At 41.4% G+C, this 22,725-nt stretch overlaps 1 protein-coding gene across 2 annotated transcripts in view; it reads right to left on the reverse strand.

Moving 5' to 3' along the window:
• Positions 1-22,725, reverse strand: part of FOXP1 (forkhead box P1) — a 566,277-nt gene that overhangs the window by 472,747 nt on the left and 70,805 nt on the right. For both annotated transcript variants that reach the window (XM_069476045.1, XM_069476044.1), the window contains exon 3: positions 7,316-7,445. The gene's annotated coding sequence lies outside the window, so the exon portion shown is untranslated. The remainder of the gene's footprint in view (positions 1-7,315; positions 7,446-22,725) is intronic.

The raw sequence follows: 22,725 nt of genomic DNA on the forward strand, positions 1-22,725 counted from the left end.
TAACTCAATATGCAACTTTTAAAAATATGGAGAAACAAGTTCCCTTAATAATAACTCAATGTATTAATACATGTTGTATTAAAAAAAAAAAAATCACACAGAGCATATTTGAAACTAGCCTCTCCTGGCCATCTGGCCTGAAAGTCCATTCCGGAAGGGCAGAAATCCCTGCAGTCCATAGACAAGGGGCCTAAGTGACCTGACAAAGTGCCAGGACTTGACCTTCCCACTGCCTTACTCTCACCCTGGCCACAGATGCCCAGTAGTTAAGGTTTCCCCCTCCCGCACGGACTCTTGTGAGCAGCTGGCCTGCTGTTCTTATGCAGTTCTGCTCCTGAGGTCCAGGAAGAAAATTCATCGGTTCTGATGTTAGGGACTCTGTGAGCTGTCACCTCTGGGAGCATCCTTACTTTAGAGGAAGCCCAAAGGAAACATGCAATGCTGAGCCCCATGCCATGATTCTGGAAGATTTTTAGACTGAGGACAAGGCGAAGAGGTGAGGAATCTCTTGGAAACAATGTTTGGAAGAAGCCATTCCCTTTGGTATCACTGGCTCCATGAAAATCCTATCTGTGGATGAAGCTGCAGTTTTAAATGAGTTAGAGTCCATTTCTTTCATAAAGACAAGAAAAGACAAGTATAAACTACAAGATCTTCTCTGCCTGAATCAAATAAAAGGAACTTCAGTAACCATAGAACCTATTCAAAGATGAGGAGGTGGCATGTCCTCGTGGTTAAGACAAAGGCTTTGAAATTAGCCGAAATAGGGGTAAAACCTGCTTCTCTCTCTTTTTTTCCTCCTCCCCATCCCTAACCACCTCTAACTCTTGCCATATGATCCTGAGCAGGTGACTTGCACCCTGAGCCTCTGTCTTCTCAATGGCAAAACCAGAATAATCATATCCAGAACAGAAAGATGCTGTTAGGATTAAATGAGATGACCAATGTGAGACTTAAACCAGTGGAGGAAAATGCAGTGTCTTATGAAAGCTCCTATGATGATATGTTGCAAACATTACTGAAAATCTCATAGAACATAGGAGGCACAAAAACATTTCATTTTATGAGCCTATTCCAATCACCTGGTTGAAGCTACACAGAATACTGTGTAGAGAAAAATCTAAGAGCCACCATCAGAACAGGCCATGACAGGAGCATGCTGATTTTGTCATCCTTGACCAAGGTCAACCATGTCATCCTGTGAATACGGGCCAAGGGGTCAACAATTCACATGCTCACCCACAATCACTTCCCAGAGCTCTGCTTACCGTGACCAGCACAAATAACAATAGATGACACATTGAAATGATATTAAATTGTATATTAACTGCTCTCTCATCCTTTTGCCTTCCTCCACAGGAGGATCCAGCCAGGAGGCTCTCCTCAGATGCCAGACCTTGATATTGGACTTTCCAGCCTCCAGAACTGTAAGAAATAAATTTCTTTTCTTTATTTTAAAAAAAAATGTACATTAACTAGATGATAGTTTAAATGCGCTGATTACTCATTTTTCTCTAAGAAGCAATTAAAATGATGGCAATTCTCAACAGGCAGCTCAGCAACCTACATATCAACTGAATGGAAATTTTCTTCTCTTAAGTTTCTGTGCATTACTTGAACCAAGTTAACAGAGAACAGAGTATTTTCAAAAACAACATGCAATGTAGTTAAGTTCCTAGAATTTTACATCACGGAAGATGTCACTGAAATGTAATAGCTGAATGCCTTCTTCCCTGGTACAGCTTGCTTCGGTGTATTGATACATACCAAGATTAATGCACAAAAGGAAATTGTAAGAAACTTGCCCTGCACCAGTCAGCACCTGGCATGTGTGCGCCTCTCCTTTTGAGAAGGAAACTGCCCGGGGAGAGTGAAAGTCTGGGTTTGGTTCTCACATCACCACTTCCTTGCTGTGTTAGAGCCTCAGCTGATGCACAGGAAAAAAAGAGAGTGAGGATAGTTTCTTTCGTGTCTTTTCCAAAGTTACAAAAATCAGAAAAAAAAAAAAAATCACGAAACTATAATGTTTCACACACATAATACCAAAACCAGTTGAAGGGTAGAAAATAAACTACCTAACAAATCAGACAAATATGGCACATACAGGTTGTCAAAATCTAATCACTATACAACCTGATCACTGCCAAAATTCTACATGTGTAACATTCTTTCATTAATGTAACAAACATGGACTGTCTTACCACTGTCTGCCAGTTACGGGGGGAGATATTGGGTATACAAACACAAACTCCAAAGATTGCCCAAAAGCCACTTGCCTTATATATTTGGTTGGCCATACTCTCACAAACAGTGAATCTGTAAGCTTGTCCACAAGAATTTAGGTGGAACAATTCTGAGGCTACATCCACACTCAGCAGACGAAAAAAAATGTGATCAACTAATAATGTCTGCCAGGGGCACAGGAACAGGCAGGGAAAAGAGAAACTATAAAATCAAAAGTGTGTCAAGAATGTTTGCCACTCTTGATTTAGGCAAAGGGTTGGATGCTTTGTGTAGGTGTCATGTGAACAAAAGCCTGCCCAATACATTAAAAGTTTACAGTGAATTTGTATGTCCAGAAAAATGTGTGTATAATCCCATAAGGGGCTTAGAGAGGAATGGAAAATATCTGCAATATAAATGCAGATTACCTTTATTACAAAGTTGGATCATATTCGCATTCCTAGACTAATTTCCTATATCATAAAACCTATATTCAATTTTATAAATAGCATATACCAAGAATCATAAATTCAGTTAATGCAGAACTTTAACAGATTTTTTTTTTTTAATAAAAGTGAGAAAAGGCTGTTTTAGAGCAAATATCTGAAAGGACAAAAAGGGTTCTTTCTTTGAAGATATGTTTTTCCCTCTGACTCTACCTCCTTAGGGACATAACTAGAGAAGAAATAAATTTCACAGCTAATGTATATGAAGTAACATGTTTAACATTATCCAATGAATTTATTTCTACCTACACCATATAAATTTATCTCACATAAACTGTCACCTCCAACAGAATTCATTAAAACAATGTTATAGCTTCCGAATTAAATGCAATCTTCTAATGGGAATTTAATCTTACAATAGTATTTGGTGGATTTTCTTTTTTAATTGGCAAATGGAATAATTCATTAGTTTGTCTTACACTTCTGTCTGAAGTAAATTTGACTAGGGATGGGCTGGCCACTGCTGTGTGGTGCTGGGGAGTTGGTAGGGGGCACGGAGGTTCTTTCATCATCTTCAGAGCTCCTCTTGCTGCTCATGGGCAGAAAGGATGGACATCCTCTCTCACCATCCAGAATGACTACATTACTAACATATTCCATTACGTCCATGTAAATGTCATGTTAATTTCTCATCTTCATCAAGCCAGACAATGGTTTCCACCTTGGCCCCTCGCCAATTAGCTATGTGGAAAATATTCAGCCAATGACATTACTTGCATTAGGTTAGGAACTGGAGAGAAAGGCAAAATAAACGCCTCGAAAATACTTCAGAGACAAAATGTAAGTTGACACTGTCTTCGCATGCGGGAGCCGGAGTGAGACAATCTGATAGGCAGCTGCCAGCACTCATAACTGCTTATTAAATCTAGCCTCTCTTTATGGTGTGAGTGAAGATCTGTATTTTTACCGATATTAGGTTCATTGTGTTATGAAAGAGACCAAAATACTTAAGATCATTCGCTCCGGCTTATAAAACATATTATGTAGTTTATTAAATTGTTAAAATTACTTTTCAAAGTCAAAATTTCAGGGACTGGAAGTTTCTAAGCACAACAAAGTGGCCTGGCCCACTGACAGGCTGCAGCACAAGGCAGCCCAGACAGGGCCAGCGTCCCGTCCCAAAGTACCTGCCAGCTGCACCCAGCTTCTCCCAGAAGCTGCACCAACCACCACCCACCCCGAAACCAATGACAAAAAAATAATCTACATTCTTGAGTTTTATTTTAAAAAGCAAGGGACTCCCAGACAAAAAGTAGCCCCTTGCTAAGTCTTAAGTGAGAAGGATCCATTTTCCCATATTTTTATCTCTTACTAATAAGTCAAAAGCTAAGAATTTGATTGTGAGAGAGATCAAAAGAGGAACTGTGGGCAAACAAGGGGGAAAAAATGATGGGCAAATAACACACAATCATGTCACATGATGCAATGCCCTTCCACCAGATCCACCAGCAAGGGACAACTGACCGGCAGGGACAATGCAATGCCAAAGCAGAGACTGATACACAAGCCAGCGTATTTGCTATCTCTAGTCAAGTCTTCTCAGGAAAACTCTATGCAAATCCAGACTGCTATTATCACATTTATTAATAACATTGTGGCTAACTGCCTATTAAATATGCAGCAGACGTAGCCACGCTGCACTCTTGGAGTCCCGTGATGTGCATCCTGTAGGTACCAGTATCAACTGAAGCTTCACACTGCGGCAAAAGCCAACTCTGAGTCCCTCCTGGTGAACAGTGGCATTAAAGAACTACGGCGCAAAGGGAGAAGTGAAGTGCTCAGCCCTTCTCTTCTCAGTATCCTGCCCCTAAGTTAATTTATCATGCAGGCATGGTTATCACCAGCATCAATCAAGTACATTACCCATTTTCTGACCTTAAAAAATTTGCCATAATGATCTATTTGTGCAAACCTTTTATCTCGCGGTTTCATTTCCTTGCATTTGAGTGAGGCGATTTGTTGTTCTGGCTGCCTACCCTTGTGCCTCTGACCCTGTGCTACCATGAGGACACTTACCATGAAACGCTTCACTCAGAATTAGAGTTTATTTCAGGCCTAAAGACTCCAAATTATCAGCTGTAACAATTAATTGGTGCTTCTTTTGGTTACTCAATAAACTGTAAAGTTCTAAAAGGCACAGGACTGTGAATAAATTTTTGACAACGGAAGGACTAACTAGCTCTCAGATGCATAATGCACGGAAAGCCAGTCACTGCATCACAGAGGGAGGGAATGAGTCCTCTGAGCGAGCTCTGCAAGTGTGCCTTGAGGAAAGACTGGGAGGAGCACAGCAAACCAGAACGCATGCTCCAGCTCACAGGATTTCAGATACCTCTATCTTCTGCTAAAAATACAACAAAGGGAAGTTTATTACAGTCTGATAAATACAAAGCACTTCCTTATTTCGGAAAAAAAACCAGTATTTTTAACGGGGCCTAACAGTACATTTTTTTCAAAAGAGATATCATTTTCATTATAGTTATTCAGATTGATTTTTCAGATAGTGGGCTTCACCTAATTGAAATTAATGAATAAAATGAGCCAAGTCTTCAACAAATCCATTCATGTGGTTTTGTTAAATTTCATATATCAATTTTCTTACAGTGAGATTGAGTCAGACGCTCTCAATACTGAAGACAGAGATGACAGGTAACCAAAAACCCAAGTTTGTTGCTATTTTAATACCTTCAGAATTCCAACCACTTCTATGAATTCTCGTGTGTGTATAAGACAGACCCAAGGCTTTGTTCTCAACACTACCTGGATCCCCAAAGACATAAATTTTCTTAACATGTGCTATGCGTTCACTCATCTACAGACCATTCACAAAAGTCTATCGTAGCTGCACAGCAATGGAAAATCTCAGAAGTTCACATAGGTGAAGGAACCAAAGGACTTGCCCAAGACCACCCAGTAAAATGACTGAAGATCTCTAACAGCACTGAAATTCCATGACTTCATTAACTATCTCTTTTCACTGTGGACATCTTTGCCTCATGTGTCATTGTTTACACTTGGCATTATTTCTTGACAATAAGGGAAGAGAATACTACAAGGAAGATAGAAGACTGGATTTTTTTCTCTACCTCTAGCTCCAGCAGAAAGGAATACACAGTATAAGTGTGTATAGTTACCAAAATACCCTAAATGGAAGTGAATTTTAGAGCCAATAGTTTCTTTGAGGATCATCTGGTCTCTAATATTGGGGCTAGTTGCTTCACTAAGGACATAGTTTCTATGGACATTAAAACTAACATAGTTTTTAATCTATGAAATGGGAGGGATTTGTTAAGATGACCTCTAGCTATAAAATCTTTAAAAATCTGGCCAAGTAGTTGAATGCGTAACAGTGTCTTAGACACTTATCCTCAGAAGAGGTTTACTAAGCTGAATGGGTGCTAGGCGTCTTAATCTGTGCAACTGAGATAAGCTAGAAAGAACCACTGCTTGAGGCACAAATAACCAAGGTCCAGTCCTGACCAACCCCAGGGACTCAGACATCCCAGTTGGACTTGCTGGGCTTCAGCTGTCCCATTTCTACACCCAGGGGATCTAAATATAATTTCTAGGGCCTAGATAGTACTGACAGGATAGGATTCTCTAACCTACATGCTTTGTTTTTAAAAATATAGGAAATCAAAAAACAGAAAGACTGATTTGCCCAATATCAGGTAACTATTAGGTCTCCCATAGTGCTCTTCCTGCTTCCCTCCATTTCCCTCCAGTACACGGAATCTGTTTCAAAGACTAACAAGGTGGGTTCGTGCCAGTGGCTCTTACCATTAAATGCCATTCAACACAAAACCCTGAAACTATATGGTTCTCCATGAAATTGACCTCATTCTATGACAAAGCTCCCATTGAATGATGTCAGAGTTTTCACCCAAAACACCTGGCCTCAACCAATCATTGTCTCTGATAATGGAAAGTCACAGTGTCCATGACTACAGAGAGCCACTGATGGCTGGGGATTGGGACAGATGCTATCAAATATGGAAAACACATGTAAGAGGAAAATATCATCATGTCCCTTCTAATCCCCCCCAAAAGTCAATGAATAACCTGATAAAGTAAATTGTAATTTTAAAAAATGAACGCCCAGAAGTCTTTCAAAAAAAACCTTTGAGAATCTAAAGTTTCCAACATTTTGGCTTTCTTAAGGAGCCCTAATCATATGAAAGCTTGGGATGGGACTCTCTCCATGAACAAATCAGACTTAAATTTCCCCTAAAATTCAAAATGAAGTAATTATAGTCTTATTTCATGGTGGCTCATGTTTTCACCAAGTTGTAATGGGACCAAAACAGCAATTACTCAATTCAATTGTGCATGTGGTCCATAGTTCAGATAGCCTAACCTTCAGAGCATGATTAAAACAAACAAGCAAAGTTCTCCTGTGTCCCACGATGCCTTTTATAAATCCTCAGATCATTGTAGGAATTCTCTGAAAAGGTTATACCAGCAAACAATGACAGAGTTTGTCCCTTCTTTCAGAATGAGAATCTTTCATCCTCCGTGGGCAACTGTCCTGGATGGACTTTCTGTCTTGTGAATTTTCAGACGAATGATCGCAAACATTCACTCACCCTGTGGGCTAGCAGGCATCACATCCATCCGTTCATGGTTGACAGCAAATCAGAGAAGGGACCGAAGCCCTCACCATTGCCGAAATGTTTCGTTCGGAAACTGGGATTGTCAGCAGAAGCTCCTGGGACACTGCAACATAAAAATATTTTTTTACACATAACTAAGATGTAACTTCTAAAACCACCACTTCCTTAAACTTGAAAACACCAAGACAGACATAGATTCTAGAGCTAGGGGAAAACACCGCTCAAGCGAGACTATGTCAATACATCAAGTGTGATGCTGTCAAGTATGAACCGGAAATACTGTTTAGAAAGATACATTTGCCAATTACTTCAACACGTCCACTGAAAGGTGGTTATGTATTGTGAAATTTGTGCCAAATATTTTAAACATTTTAGCATTACAAAAATATCACATCCCATTATAAAGTATTCAGGTAACAATAAGCTGTTTTAACACAAATCTTACATGGATAAATGTACCATTCCTATTAAGTAATAATCTTTTCCAGATGGTGAAAAAACATAAAAATTCTAAATAATAATTATTTTAAAATAAGTTATTTTAAAAATATAATGAACGTAAAAACTAGTAAGAGATCATGATTTTTTCCTCCAAAATAATTCTGTTTTATTCTAAAAATGCTTATGAAAATTACATAAGGAGCAATAATCGTGAAGATATTTCCACCAATAAAGAACATATATCGCAACGGTCAGAGTTTAAAGTTGAGAAGCCTGAGTTCTGGACTCAGTATTGTCATCAATCACGTGGCCCCAGAAGAGCCATTTAACATCTCAGGATTCCAGTCTCTTCATCTGCAAGGTCAGAACAGTAACCAATCCTCTCCAAATTCCTTCCACCTTGAAGCCTGTCTTTTTGAACAGAACACACTTATTCTAAATAACCTAATCTATTAGCTTTTCCTTTAAGCTTCCTGATTAAAAAGAGGTTTTAACCAAGAATCTCTCTTATGCCAAACTGCCATCAACACCAAAGATGTGCAGTGGCCAGAGAGTTTTGCAAGTTTTTAGTAGAATTTTCAACCTGGCACTAGTACCCAACCCTAGTGAGCTGGCACCCTCAGTGGCTGAGAACATCCTATAGATGCCCATGAAAAGTTTCCATTCATCTCCAGAGAGCAGAGCTCCAACTCTTGTGGAAATCTGCCCAAATGTACTCTAGAACAATGCTTCTCAAACTTAAGTGTGCATAAGCATCTCTTGGAGAACTTTAAAAAAAAAATACAGATTCCTGTGCCCCACCCTCAAAGACTCTGATTCGGTAGGTCTGGAGTGGGGCCTGGGACTCTGCATTTCTAGAAAACCGCCAGGGGATGCTGACATTGCCAATCATGGACCACACTGTGAGTCCAGAGGATGGTGCCCTATTCTCCAAGTCCCCATTCTCCAAGCCCACAAGCAGCCTTGAGGGCCAAGAAGTGGTTCCAAGGCTCAGAAAGGCTCCCCCAAAGCTATGGAGTCTGTGTCACGTAGCAAAAAGGAAATGGGCTGAATTTGTTGACCATCTTTGGGATAAAATTCAAACATTTTTCTGTGCCCTAGAAGGCCCTCCATAATCCGATCACTTTCTACTTCTCTGATGCGACCTCAAACTACCAATCCAACCGCTAACTACAACCAATGCAGATACAGTGGCCTTCCTTCTGTTTCAGGCAGCCAAGTGTTTTCCTGCCTCAGGGCTGGTGCATTTGCTATACCAGCTCCCCAGGATGGCATGATCCTATTCCTTACATAACTGGCTCCTTTTCATCGCTGGGTCTTAGGGACAAAGGCCACTTCAAGAAGCCTGACCTGTCTACCAACTTAAGCTAGGTTCCAAGTTACTCTCCATCATATCATCCTATTTGCTTACCTCAGAGCTCCTGTCATAATCTATAAACTTTCCCATTTATTCACTTGTCTTTTCCACTAGAATACAGGACCAGTGAGAGAAAAGAAAGGAACTCTGTTTTGTTCTTCACTATACTCCAAAACTTCAGAAAAATGCCCAGCTCGTAGAAGGTGCTCAATATAAATTTTTGAATCAACAAAAGAATCAACAATTGAAAGAATTCTCCAGCATCCTCTAAAAATATAACTGCCATTTGCTGAAAACTTACTATGTACTGGATATCATTTTAAGTATTTTGCAATGGTTATTTCATTTCATTCTATTCTGACAACAAAGTAACTAGTAGATACTATGACCATAAGCTCAATATACAGATCTTTAAAAACTGAGGCACAGAGAGTTTTAGTAGTTGGAGTCTATGAAGCTCGGACTTGTAAGGACTCCATTCTTTTGCTGCTACCCTAATACAAAAATCTAGAGTGCCTATCCTGTGCTAGATACCCTTCTAACTCAGGCTTGCTCAAGCAAGTTTTGGCTATGATGCCTTGTAGAAGACAGTTACCCTTTCTGAATCTAAGCTTCGTTTTCCATACAAGGAGAGCTAAGGCTCCCCGCACTGACCAGGCAGATGAAAGCAAGCCAGCACAGCAGACCAGGGGTAAGGTGACAGGGAGAAGTGAGAAATGTGGCAAGCTGGAAAACCCCCACACTCTCAGCAAAAGGTACAACCCCTACACATCACTCACCAATTACTGCCACATATGAACGCAAACTCTTAGCTTCAAGAGCTTTCAATTCTACAAATGAATGCAATAATCAATGATTATGCAATTTCTATTTAGTGAAATTGTATAATTTCTCAAAGATGGCAGATAACTTTTTAATAGTTTACATTAAAAAAAAAACAACCTTGAAACCATTGTAGCAAATGATTGCTGAGGTCAATCCATATCTCCAGTTTTGAGATTCTAGAGTGATTCAGAAACATGGAGAAGCTATATGAGGGAACACAGAAAAAGACAGTAGGTACCTATGCGGATAAGGACTTTCTAGAGGAATTAATTATCTTGAGCAAGTTTGGGGAAGGAATTAAAGGGTAGAAAAAGCATTCTAGGGTCAGAAGAGCACATTGAGAGGCTTGGGAGTGGGTAGCAGGCAAGTCACCAGTAAATAGCACTTTCTACCTTAGACACTTAAAGAAAAGAACAAAGAACACCAGTGTGGGGAGAGAGCTCGTGGAAGATTTCATGTAGGAGTTTAATTTTCATTCCAGATTGGAGTAGCGGCAGGTTTCTCGGCAAGACATACATTGGTCAAACAATGCCTAAGAATATGAACATTAGTGCTGTCTTGCTTCACTTCTAATACGTTAAAGTAACCAGGCATATCCAAAACTAAAGGATGAATCACCACTATGGTTTGTGGAATTTTTGTTTTTGTTTGTGTGTGTGTGTGTTGTTAAGAATCCAACAGACACAGGACTGAATTCCAGCTTCATGCAGCTCTATCATAACCAAAATACTTAACTGCTCTGAGCTCTAGAAATGAAAAATACAGCAATTGAAATAAAGAAAACACCCAAGAGGAGAAGACAGACATCCAAAAACTTACACAGAACACATCCCAGAGGCAAAACAAAAAACAACTAACACCTGTCTACCTAGAATTGTATACCCAGAAAAAGTATCTCTCAAAAATGAGGGTGAAATTAGAGTTTTTCAATAAACAGAAGTTTATCAAAAGTTTATCAGCTACCTAAAATAAAAAAAAATGCTAAGATTTATTTCAGGCCAAAAGAAAACAATCTCAGGCTGAAAGTTCTCTGATTTGAAAAAGTAAGGAAGAGCCAAAATAATGGGGGAAACTGAGTAAATGAAAAGTAAATGCATCAATAAAACAATGCACAAGTCTCAAAATTAAAACAAAAAAAAATCTGGCAGTACCATCACCTGCTTCCTACCCCAGCTCACTTATTTACACCACAGCAATATCAAACCTGAGTGTGCAACTGGGGCACCAGCTTGAAATGCAGATTCCCACCCTCCACAGTCCAGAGATTCTTCATCAGGTTCCAGGAATCTGCATTTCTACCGGATACTCCAAGTGACTCTGATGAAGATCTGAAGAGCACTGCATTGCTCTCTGACCACTTTAGGATTATTCAGTAAGGCCCCCCCCCCCCCAGGGGTTCAGCCCTGGGGTGGCAGGCTTTATCAGCTGGAAAGCTAGCAAGCCTTTGTTCTTTGCCACTTCACTACAGCCTCAGGAGCACCTTGGCCCAGGAGGTCAGCAGTAACCCTGCCTCAACCCTGCTAATCAAGAGCTGCAATAAATTAAAAGCCCATTAAAATATTTTAGAGAAAAGCCTAGAAGTGCTGAAACATTAATTGTGCCATATTCAATCTGTTTTCCTAGAGATTTGAAAAGCCAGATTACCATCTTGGGGGTCATTAGAAAGAATGAAGCTTTCTCCCTTTTCAATTTACATATTTTAAAATGCACGCATTCTGGCAGTGACTACTAAGTCCTTTCCAAGTCCTGTGGCTACTCCAAATGCCACAGTCTAGCCATGGAGAGAGAAGCCTGGAATGCCACCGGGGCCTGCCTTGTTTTTTAAAGCAAAGGACTAAAATCCCAGGGCCTGTGGTTGCAAAACAGCTCCGGGAAAACAGGTAGAGGCAGCAACAAAACAACAGTAATGTTTTCTTGTTTTGTTCTCCCCTGTTTATTTTCCCTGAAGCAATCCCTGCTCGGTACAAAAGTCTGCAGGGAGCTGGAAAGAGCAGCTGTGGTTCCCTGAGGCCGGGACCTAGCAATCAAGTTGTTTACCAAACACTGCCAGGCACCAGAAAAACAACAACAGCACAGACAGCATTTGCATCTATTTTTCAAAAACAACCTCCAAAAGTCTGCCGCCAGCCCTGGAACTTCTCTGCACAGCTGAGAAAAGAACTTAGAAATTAAAGGAATAAACTGCACTGGATATTTGCCCCCATGGCCTAAATGGAATCTATTATTGTATTTCTATTGAAAAATGTCTGTCCTGAAAAAGGAGAACTGGGGGTCTGCAGAATTTCAAGCAGTGGATTGATACAGACAACGTGCTGATCACGGGCATTTCCGAGCATCCTAATAGTGGCCATCCTAGCAACCTGACATCATCTGCTAAGCCTCCAGCACCTCACAGACATCTTCAGGCAAACACCAGAATCTCCTGGAGGGTTTATAAAACACAGACTGCTGGGCCCCTCCCCTAGTATCTCATCCTGCAGGGCAAAGGTGGGGCCTAAGAATTTCTAACAAGTTCCCAGGTGATGCTGGTGCTACTGGTTAGTTCCAGGCACCACACTTTGAGAACACCTGCTCCAACGCTAAATGCTTTCTAGCCATCCTGAAGATCTGGGAGCAAGTTCCCCACCTTGACCTCTCCCAGGGTGACCTGGGTGAGTATGGCAGTAAATGTGCACAGCAGTTCTGGCTGGTTTTCCACTTGCTTCTCCAGATGCTCCGCCCACCATCTCCCACCCTGCTCCCTGCCCTGAAAGGCTGCTTTCAGTCTTGCAGTTGTTTTCAACCAATGGGGGGGGGGGAGCCCTCATTGCAGGAGGCCAGAGAAGACAGGGTATTCATTCCTCTGGCTCCCACCCCACCGGGCACTGCAGGTTGATCCAGTCAAACTAGTCACAGCTCCTGCCAGACAGCTCTCTCTTCACACTACTCTCTCCAGGTCCACTTACCCCTACCCTCCCTCCTCCCTTCAGGCCTAGGGGAAGTAAAAGCCAACTATTTCAGGCAGAAACCCTGATACAAAAGTCAAATACAATGTGCTGTCCACTAGATCTCCCTTGGTTTAAGAATGCTAAAATCTGGAATTTTATATACACATATAACACAAATATGTATATATATGTGTGTGTATATATGCACATATAAACACAAATGTATTATGTACATATGAATATCTAGACATATACATACATAGATCTTTACAGATTTTTTCTAAATACAGCTAAATCAGATTGGTCAGAAGACCTGGGAGTCCCACGGCCAAGGCCATCTCATGGGGTTTGCACAGACGTTCCTTCTGGTCCCACGTGCCACAGGAAGAGTGGGCCCACTTTGTCTAATCAGTTATACAACCTGATAGGAAGAAGTGCATTTCTGAGAGCTTCAATCCTTCTCTAATTTACTAACTTAGTTTCCTTTGTTGCAAATGGCACCAAAATAGAAAGGGAACAGAAGTGGGTGGAGCAGGCTCCATCACCAACTCCTGTGAATAACTTTCTGACAACGCTGAACCCAGTTCAAAAAGCACATCAGCTTCAAAAAAAGGTATGTGTTGTCAGTTCATAAATAAAATGCCAATCTGCCTCAATTCATAAGGCTAGGAAAAGAAGAACAAATAATACTTCTGTCTTTAAAATAATAATAATAATAACAACTACTCAAATGTACCCTAAATAAGTATCTGCCTTTACAGCTAAGTTCTAGAGTTCTAGTAAAAACATTCACCACATTTAACCAAATGGGTCACTATGCCAACCTCCATGGCTTGGGCAAGTCCACTTAACTTGGTTTCAGTGACGTTCCCTAGAACTGATCACTATTGCTAAGATTTCACCAGCAAGATTTCTTTCAACTCACTAGAGGACTTATTGGTATCTACGCTCAAAAACAAGTTTTTAAGTAAACCTGCTAGACTAATTAGAACACATGGGGAATATGGTTTCTATGTAATTACCTTTCCAGCTCTGAGGCTCAACCAGAAACCTCCTTGGTTTGTTTGTTTATCATTCTCCTTTTCACTAACAATCTTCTGAGCATTCCACTTGAAACTCGCAGGTGGGTGGGTCCTTCCTGCAGCATCTGTCTGCACCGCTCTATGCTCCATCTATGTCCAAACTTAACTATCATTGCTGATTGACTTAACTGCCACCCCACCCTGTGTCATCACTTCCCCTCTTCAGGGATGAGATTGACCACCACAGTGGCCTCTTACGAACATCCCAGAATCCCTCTCCCGTGTTGAACAAACTACTCCTCCTTCCCTGGGCCCCATGCTCACCTCTCTCCAAGGCCCTCTACCACCAACATGTGGATGAACGGAGAGGTGTGCCTTTTATCCTTAAAAAGATGCCCTCTCTCCTTTTCCAGAAGCCACTCACTCCACACCCCTTGACTTCAGGTAAATAAGGAGGAAAGAGTTGGCCTAATTCCTGTTACAGCCTAATTGCTGCTGTGCTAACAGCCCACCTTGCCTGTCACTCCCCCAAGGAAAATACCATCACCCTCCTCCACTGTGACTCAGGATCCTTCCAAACCCTTTCCACGGGCACATGCAAGGGAACCACTGCTCTCAGCCCAGCCACGTGACTTTTACTTCTAAATAAGAATAAGTCAAGGATGCTCTTCTACACCTTTCTCAGGTATTTTAGACATGTTGAGCATCGCTAATGCAAAAATCCAAACTCCAAAATGCTCCAAAATCTGAAAATTTTTGAGCACCAACAGAATCACTCAAAGGAAATGCTCATTGGAACATTTCAGATTTTAGATTTTTGGATTTGGGCTGCTTAACTGGTAAGTATACATAATGTGAATATTTAAAAAAAAAAAAAAAAAAAAAAAACTGTGAAATACTCTGGTCCCAAGCACTTCGAATGAGAGATACTCAACTTGTATGTGGTTCACAATTTCTGTCTAGATTCTTTCAGTGTGAGCACTTCTATCAACTTTAGTAGCTATGAAGATGGTCCTTCCAACAGCCTATCCAAAGCTTACAACAGGCCTGTTACAGATACAGCACTCAAAAAAATTATTTCCTGTTGTTTTTGGAGATGGGGTCTCACTCTGTCACTCAGGCTGGAGTGCACTGGCACGATCATAGCTCACTGCAGCCTTGACTCCTGGGCTCAAACAATCTCCTGCCTCAGCCTCCCAAGTAGCTGGGATTACAGGTATGAGCCACCAGGCCTGGCCCAGAAGTATTTGTTGAATGAGTGAATACATGCCTGTTTTATCTTAACTCCCGTAATCCTGAAAGGTTCTAGTCTACTGGAGAAGCAGTACAGTGCCAAAGCTAAGAACACAGGCTGCAGAACGGACTTCCTGGATTCAATCCTAGCTCTGCCCCATACTAGCTACTCTTGACCAATTACTCCATATGTGAAAATTGGGTTAACATTTGCCCATATACAGTACGGACTTCATAAATGTTAGTTAATTGCTTCTACTTCCTCTATACCTGAGGGCACCACCAAAACATGGATCTCACCATCCCTTAGAACTGCTCCACCTCTAAGACCTTGAATTCTGAAATTCTCTCCTGACTAACAACCTCCCATGGAGCTACCTCTTGCTGGGACATTTCTCTTGAACTTGCTCCTGGACTGTACCAAGACATGCCACTACCATCTTGAACCAAGATCTCCTTCCTGTGCATACAATCCACCCTTCCCTTTCTGAACTCCATCTCTTTTATATTATCTAAGACTCACTTTGTGATAGACCCTGAAAACCCCTGTATCACTCAGGATGTCCTTGTCTTTTCTACCGACTTCCCATTCAAGCTATTTGGTTCCTTCACTAGAGTGAAGTTGGTGAGGCAGGGGCTGGGAGTGATGCATGTTGATATCCTAGACACTGACAGTACAGAGCCTGGGACACAGGAGGTCATTAAGTGTGACACTAATCTGGGGCTCTCTCGGGAAGCCAGGAAGAGTCCTCCTAAGCCTACTTGGCACCCTATCTACAACAGGTTCTATTTAAGAATCATGGGAATTCCAGAATCACTTTCACAAATGCATTCCACTCATGGTTCAATTCAATGACAAAATATACAAAACTTCCATTCCCACCGGCAATCTGGGTCTAGCTAACCAAGCAGGACTTACACAGGCGCCTGCCAGCAGGGCAAGTGGTGTCCCTGTCCCTGAGGACCAGGGGAGCCTCAGCCTCTCCCTGGAAGGACGGTCAAGGGAACAGATAGCTGACTGCCATCTGAGCTCTTTATAAGGCATTTGTGGTAAACATGTTTACTTTCTTGTGATTGGCTGGGCTTATCAAGTATTTTGTTTTGAGTCTTGCTCTATAAACATGTTTACTTTTGAGGGGAGAGCTTTTTTTGATAGCTAGCACACTTGTTTTTCACACTTTTAAATTCAAAACATATTCTTCACAGCCCCGTGGTAAACAACTCAAGGTGGTAAACAAATTATATTAGTTCATCTTCACACTGGAGAGGTGATCCCTGTGTATCTGTTCAAAGGTTTGAACCAGGTAGCAGGTAACCATGCAAAGTCATAGTGACGATGTTACTAAAAAGAAAAAAATTATAATCGTGGGTCCTGCAGAAGGTGGGGGGATATCGAACCCAAGCCTCAGTTTCCCCAGTGGGAACATTCTACAAGAAGCCAGACACAGGACGCCAGACGTAGTGTTGTTAATTGACAAGATCCGTACTTTCTGTGAAAAGTTAAGATTACATAACCAGCACACATAACAGCTGATAAGGGAGGAAAACTAAAGCAACGTTTCAAAGAATGAAGAAACCAACTAGGTCACAATATTAATTGCAATTCTTTCAAGATCTGCTTTCTGTGATGATTTTTGCCTGCTTTACAATTAGAAAAAAGGTAGTGACTTTGAAGGGAAAAACAAAAAGCCCTTCATTATTGGAAAAGGAAGAAAATAACAAAGAATTATGAGAAGGAACAAAAAGGAAAGTATCTCTTAAGAAAACCAACAGTCCTCGATGTGCTGTTTACATAGAGTCATCAGAAAAGTTACTCTGTGGAGCTGAGTGTGAAGTCCCATCGCAGTAAGTGTGGCCCCTTGACCAAATAAAAAACTTCACAGAACAAATGCTTTTATTAAAAGGATTTGTTACTCATCGTGAATTGATTTTTGTGAATGGTGAGAGGTGCAGATAACTGTTTCAGTCTTCTACATGTGGCTATCCAATTTTCCCAGCACCATTTATTTAATAAGGATTCTTTTCCCCAGTGTATGTTTTTGTCTGCTTTGCTTTGTCAAAAATTAGATGGCTACAGGAGGATGGTTTTATATCTGGGTTCTCTGTTCTGATCCATAAGTCTATGTCTCTGTATTTGTGCCAGTACCATCCTGTTTTGGTTACTATGGCCTTGTAGTATAATTTGAAGTCTGGTAAAATGATTCCTCCCAATTTGCTCTTACTGCTTAAGGTTGCTTTGGTTATTCGGGGTCTTTTCTGGTTTTATATGAAACATTGAACTAGTTTTCCTAGATCTGTGAAAACTGACATTGGTATTTTAACAGGGATTGCATAGAATCTGTAGATCGCTTCAGACAGCATAGACAATGTGAAGATGTAGAATCAACCCAAGTGCACACCAATACATGAATGGATAATAATGTGGCATATGTATACTATGGAGTACTACTCAGCCTTAAAGAAGGTGAACTAATACCTTTTGTAACAACCTGGATGGAAGTGGAGACCATCCTTTCAAGTGAAGTTTCGCAATAACGGAAAACCAAACACCACATGTAGTCACTATTAAATTGGAACTAATTGATCAACACCCATGCGCACATATGGCAGTAAAACTCAATGGAAACCAAGTAGGTGGGAGGGGGCAGTAGGAGACAGGTAAATTCATGCCTAACGGGTACAATGCACACTATCTGGGAGATGGACAGACTTACAACTTTGAATCAAACTGCACAAAATCAAATCAAGTAACCAAAATGACTGTAGCCCCATAATATTCTGAAATTAAAAACAAAAAAAAAAAAAAGGATTTGTTCTGTAAAATTTGGATTCAGTTGAAAGGTCGCACTGAAGGATCCAGAAGGCCACGTGTGGCTCCAAGGCTGCAGCTTCCCCACCCCTATTTCCCTCTGTCCCAATATCCCCCTAGGAACAAAAGCTGTCTTACCATAGGCCTTTGAGGTTAATTACAAATTACCAGGAACAAAAATAGAGGCCAAATTATTTGCTAAAACAAATAATACCCTCTACCCCCAAGTTAAAAAAATTAGGGTAGTGGTACCACAACATGATAAACATTCTCAGTGACTGAGCACTGTTATTTCAACAGGTATGACGCTGCAGGGAGAGGATGATGTTCGAAGATGTGGTAACCCCATACGGTGCCTTATCCATCACTCAGGATGGGTAACGTGCAGAACACACAGACATCGCAAGTACAAACATACTAAATGACTTGTTTCGTAAGGACGCGTGCTGCAGGGATACAAGGACGGAGGGTTAGGAAACAGAGCCAAGGGCATGTGGAGGCAGTCACCATTCCTGACATTCAGATCGTCTCTCCCATCAAGGAAAAGAACCAAAATGGTTTCCAGGTCGTTTTAGCAGAAGGGCAACCAGGCCCAGAGGGGTGGGAACACATGACAAATTAGTAAAAAGACCAAACTTATCCTAGCTTTGCCAACACCATCTGAGACCTTTTGCAAGTCGGTGAGCTTCTCAGAGCCTGGGTTTCCCTTCCTATAGAATGACAGCTCTGAATCCCATCTTTCTGAACAACGCTATGTCACAATTTTAGGCCTCAAATCGAAAAACACACTTCAGGGGATAACCAAGAATTCCAGGCTACACAATCCAATCAATGCAATATGTGGAGTGCTCTCGAAAAACCCACAAAGGAATCCAAGCTCCCACAACTTAAAAGGAGCAGAAATGAAATTTCAAAGTAATGTGATGTCGGCCAGTGCCTAGTCATCAAGCACGCTCCAGCCCTTAGCTGTCTGAGCAGACAGGTGACTCAGCTGGGAAAGGGCTCCCCAGCCAGCCATGGGCATCTGACCCACTGCCTCAGAGTAATTTTTCTTCAATCTTTAAAACCAAAAGAGTAAATGACTAATGAAACGACTAAAGAATAACTTCCAGACAATTCTTACAAAGTCAAAAAATAAACAACAACAAAAAAAACCCCAAAACTTAAGCACAACAGTAAGTAGATAAGAAGAAAACAACCGGGCTCAGAGCTGGCCAACGTCTGATGGCCACATTTCCTCCTGAGAAAGGAAGAGTGGAAGTTCCAGGGCGTGGGATGACATGGTTTGGAAATGTCTCCAGGGGTCAAGGGAAGAGCTGATGATTAGGACAATATCATCAAGGAAGAGTGTCAGAGAGTCAGAGTGGTGAAATGTCTGTTTCAAATATGAGACAGAAAAGGAACACACTGGTCTTTCTCCCTGGTGTTCAACAGAGTAGCAGGACTTTTGGATACACACCTGAGCACACCCAGTTGTCGGACCAACTGACACGTACGAAGCCCTTCGTGCACTGCTTGCAGGGTGCTCCGTAGGTAGCATTTTCATCCCTCCTCTTACTACGAAGCCTTACAACAATGGCACAAGCAAATATTATTATCTCACAAATGAGGAAACTGAGGCTGGAGCAGTGAAGTCCTTTACCCAGGACCACAATTAGTAAGTGACAGAGCCACATCTATCTGAAACCCAAGTGTCCTCCCTTAACCACTACCAAAGACTCCTGAGCACTATTTTTCCAACAGCTCAAATGGATAAAGTAAGAACACGTGTAAAATATGAAACTGTTGTTTTTAACTTGCACTGTTCACTTAATAATTTATCATGAATATTTCCCATATTATTTCATATCATTGTACAAGAAATAATGTATACATTATGAGGACATACTGTATCTAACAAGATATACTGTTAGACTCTTTGATTCTGTAAAATTAAATTGTTATTAATGATAAAAAAAAATACATAAAGCTCTAGGAATGGTATGTAAATAAAAAAAAAAAAAAAGTAAGAACACATGGAAAGGCTCCCAAGGTAAAGTCAAACTGGGAATACAAGGGTTACGATTCTATTTCAAGCTCCACGTTGCGTCCCATAGTCTAAATCTCTTGGCTTCTTGCTTGAAGTGAGGCATATCTGGGAAGTAGGAAAGCAAGCAGCCCAGTCACCCCCAGGCGTGCAGCCTGGAAGTGACATGGGACCTTCCCCTGAGAAAAGAGACAGAGAGGGGTCCATGACAGCAGGTGAGGAAAGCACTCAAACCTTGAGGCATTCTGCACAGGAGGGACACTTCCCACTCCTCTCTGGGTCTCCTCTCAGTTCTCCCATTTCCTTCTGATTCACTCACATGGGCACCGTCCCTCCCTCCTCTCCTACTTCCTCCCCTCCATGAATGTCACCTGTATAAGGTTTAAAGGATGAGATTATCGCTTCCACCCGGAAGCCTCTCAAATGAAATTAAATCAAACATTTCTGGATGCACTGCAGTACCCATGCAGAGGGCTGAGGTGGCGGATACCCAGGCACAGTCTGCTTCTCAGCACGAGAAGTTAAATAACAATGCAAGATTTAAATAACATTTCAAGACAACAATAAGAGCCGTGACACGGGGAGTACATGATTAATTGCCAGATGAATTCTACAGACAATAATTGCTGCAAAGTTCAAAGGAGGGAGCAATCACTTTCAACAAATATACCCCAGGTTGCAAACTCTCCACTGATTTCTAGTTCCCAGTCTGCCTCGGCAGAGAGGATTGGGATTCGGCTGCCTGGGGTCTGATCTTGGCTGGGCCACTCCTGGGCCACTACATTGAAGCTCTCTGGGCCTCCATTTCATCAGCTATAAAATGGAGGTAATGACAGCTCCTTTTACATCAGGGAGTGGTTTGAAGATTCAGTGGGATAGCTCATGTAAACCTTAAAGCAGTGTAAGTGGTGCTGTTAGATCTGCCTCATGGCCCAGTAATACCCTCCTAATCCTTACACACTTCCTACACTGGCTCTCCTGCTCACCCTCCTGTGTCCACCAAAGCCTTGGGTCTTCTTTTCCAACTAGCTGGTAACTTTGTCAGGGGTCCAAGCTTCCCTTTCCCCAATACCACCAGCTACCATGTCCGCCTCCGGCTCAGTCTCCATGAATCCTGGGACAAGAGCAGGACCCGAGACTCAGGGTACCTGGGTTCAGCTCCCAGCTCTGCCATAGAGTAGCCTTGTGATTCTGCCCAACTTACATAACTTTTCTAATCTGTATCTAATCCCCATTTCTGCATCTGTAAAATGGGGCTATGAGAGTCCCTACCTCAAAACGTTGCTGAAAGAGTCGATTACCCAATTAGACAGCACTGTGCACAATGCCTTGCCGACAGTAAGGACTCCAGATGCGAGAGCTGCTGTTCTCATCTTTGCTTGGACCACACAATTAATCGCACATCAGTGTTCCCAACTGCCCTCTCTCCTCTCTCAAATCTGAGAGTTGCTGCTCGGCCTTCGTGATACCAGATTTGGGTCAGCGACCCATGGAGCATAATTATCCCAGTTCTCTTTTGTCTCATCCATCTAATATTACATCAAGGTTTCACAAATAGAAATGGGTACTCTCAGACACGACCAGGGACGGGGTAGAGTGACACCGCCTTTGTGGGGTGATTTGGCACTGCTTCAACAGACTTAAAGCCATGCATTCCTGTTCAACCCTTACTCTTTGTAACGGATCCCAACAAAATGGTAATCTCTGGGGAAAATTCAGCTGCAAGGTTTCAAAGAAATACATCACACCATTATCTATAGAACATAGAAACTGAGAAAAATAAATGTCAGCTAAAAGCTAAATACATTACGATTCATACGGATAATGAAATACTATGCAGCCATTAAAAAGTATTGTAAAAATCAACAAGGGCATAGCAGGAAACATGATCCCCAAATCACACCTGTTCAACAAATGTCAGTTGAATGATATGTTGCTAAGTAATAAAAATGTGTTACAAAAATTCATTCTTTTGAAAGTTTTGATTATTTACTGTGTGCCAGCTATTACAAATGAGTACATTATATATACTAGGCTACAGCAAAACCCAATGAAGTTTTATTATCCCCATTTTAAAGACAGAAAATGGAGACATAAAAAGTAGTTAACTTGTCCAAAGTCACACCACTAATACGTAGGAAACTAAGATTTAAACTCAAGTCTTAATACAAATCCCTTGCTCTTTTCTTTTTTCTTTTCTTTCTTTTTTTTTTTTTTTTTTTTTTTTTCTGAGACAGAGTCTCACTCTGTTGCTCGGGCTAGGGTGCCATGGCATCAGCCTAGCTCACAGCAACCTCAAACTCCTGGGCTCAAGTGATCCTCCTGCCCCAGCCTCCTGAGTAGCTGGGACTACAGGCACACACAACAATGCCTGGCTAATTTTTTCTGTTTTTAGTACAGATGGGGTCTCACTCTTGCTCAGGCTGGTCTTAAACTCCTGACCTCAAGTGATCCTCCTGCCTCGGCCTCCCAGAGTGCTAGGATTACAGGCGTGAGCCACCTCGCCTGGCCTCCCCTTGCTCTTTTCTAACTAATGCTACCACTTATAAAGGTATTAGGATATTTATAGTTACATTAAGTGTATTTCCATAAGAAAAACCAGACTAGAAAAGCAGACAGAAAAATACTAGAAGTAATTCTTTCTATGGGGTGAGACTACAGATGAATTTATTTATTTATTTATTTTATTATATTATATTTTTAGAGACAGGGTCTCTATCTGTCACTCAGGCTAGAGTGCAGT

Source organism: Eulemur rufifrons, chromosome 7, assembly GCF_041146395.1.
Source record: "Eulemur rufifrons isolate Redbay chromosome 7, OSU_ERuf_1, whole genome shotgun sequence".
In the NCBI taxonomy this organism is placed as follows: Eukaryota; Metazoa; Chordata; class Mammalia; order Primates; family Lemuridae; genus Eulemur; species Eulemur rufifrons.